The sequence below is a fragment of the Penaeus monodon genome, chromosome 33 (assembly GCF_015228065.2).
Source record: "Penaeus monodon isolate SGIC_2016 chromosome 33, NSTDA_Pmon_1, whole genome shotgun sequence".
Lineage (NCBI taxonomy): Eukaryota > Metazoa > Arthropoda > Malacostraca > Decapoda > Penaeidae > Penaeus > Penaeus monodon.
The window spans coordinates 35567335-35569150 of NC_051418.1; the positions used below are offsets into that span (position 1 = coordinate 35567335).

At 35.5% G+C, this 1816-nt stretch overlaps 1 long non-coding RNA gene across 1 annotated transcript in view; it reads right to left on the reverse strand.

The window, feature by feature from the left end:
• The window catches only part of LOC119594437, a 17103-nt gene that overhangs the window by 7544 nt on the left and 7743 nt on the right, over positions 1–1816 (reverse strand). Inside the window, exon 3 of the long non-coding RNA XR_005230619.1 lies at positions 38–112. This is a non-coding gene — a long non-coding RNA (uncharacterized LOC119594437). The remainder of the gene's footprint in view (positions 1–37; positions 113–1816) is intronic.

Consider the following 1816-nt stretch of genomic DNA (forward strand, 5'->3'; position numbering starts at 1 on the left):
CTACCCCCTTGCCCAGTAAAGGTAAAAACTACATTACCTGCTCTAGCTTATGAGTGACATGCAAATTAGACCATCAAGCATATCACCTCTGCCACTCAGTCACGTGCTTACACTGTTAGGAGTAGATGAACACAGTAAGAGAAGACATTCATGTACACATGGCATGTCAAAAGATGCTGGATTTCTAAACACTTATTAAATATCTGTAGTGTACATGTGCTCTTGATGCAGACAGGAGACAAAGCCACAACAAATAACCTGACTTTGATAACCTGAAGAGGGTACATGTCTGACAGGGAAGGGCCGGCAGTGAGGTCAGTGTATCTGTGCAGTTTCTCCATGCACTCAACCTGTGGTGCGAGAGCCACAGATCTCTTTACAGGGACACTTCACTTCAAAATGGAGGTATTTCATTGACTGGGTAGTTAAAAACTCAACATATTATTTTTTTTCTTCTGATATTTATGTACTTTTTCTGCAAATAATTTATAATAATAGATTTACAAATATGAGGAAAGGGGGGGCCCAAATTTCAAGTAAAAGTCTTTTAACATGGATGTTGATCTGCTTTAAAAAATAGGGTTATGCTGACTGATATGCATGTGTGAGTTTTAACCTTTAAAGTGTGACAGTTGTAAACACATTTTGGGAGACAGATTGTCTGGTGTTTGGTTTTCCGTGTAAAAAATTTAATAAAACCCCCACATAAAAGGGGCTTTAGTCAAGTGCTATAGGAGTTGTTAAAATCAAACCATTTCTGCAGATAATGAAAATTTAGGCAAACAAGGGAAAGAGACACAAACAAGGCTAATGTCCTTGCATCCATGAGGGAGGGGGAAGAGAGGAGGGAGGAAAAACGGGAACAAAACATTTTCACTGTCATTAGAAATTTCCCATTCCCCCCCTCATCACTTTAGAAAGCCATGTTGATAAATAAAAAGCTACAAAGACTGCTAAAAAAATGCATAATAAGATAAACATAATGGAAGAAGACATCATTACATACATCTTGTTTGCAATGTGTCATAGAGTGAAAGCAGCAAACAAGAAATTGAACATGCTAGTCACAAGAGTTTGTCACCAGAACATGCAATATGACAAAACATGAAACATTACACTAGAGACCAATGATGGCCATCAAAATGCAAGTCATTAGTACAAATTCTAGCAAAGCTACTCCTGTAAGAAGAACAAACAATAGTAAAATAAAAACACTCACATATGAAAGCAAATTCAACTGGAAACAACAAATGCACTATTATACAGAATGTGGAGTTCTAGAGGCAAGTGTACATCCCTTTCAAAGTGCAACTATTTTCCCATAGATGACACTCTTCAGTATCAATCTATTTCATCATAGGCCAATAGTTATTCCAAGTCACTTCTGGAAACTTTCTTTGACTTTGTATACATATGGCGACTATAACAATATCTTCCTCTTATGAAGAAAATGAATTTATCTCTGCTACCAATGATATTTTCTTTCCTCTTCTATTATCATCAAGAGCAACTTTTAACTTGGATAATCAAATAAACAAATGACTGTCTCGTAACACTATCATACTTCTTAATAAAATTCTAGAACTTATTCATTAAATAACCATCCTCTTATATAGCATCAGTATAAATACCTTTAATATACTGTCTATTCCCCTCCAAAAAAATGGTAAGCTATATTTCACAACTATGTTAAAAACACATTGCTGACATTTTTTCTGCTGTGATATACTTCTTGCTGGAAATGGTCTTACAAAATTACTATCCTGAATGCTTAATAAATAGCTAACACTGCCATGGACTTGAACTTCACTTAAAA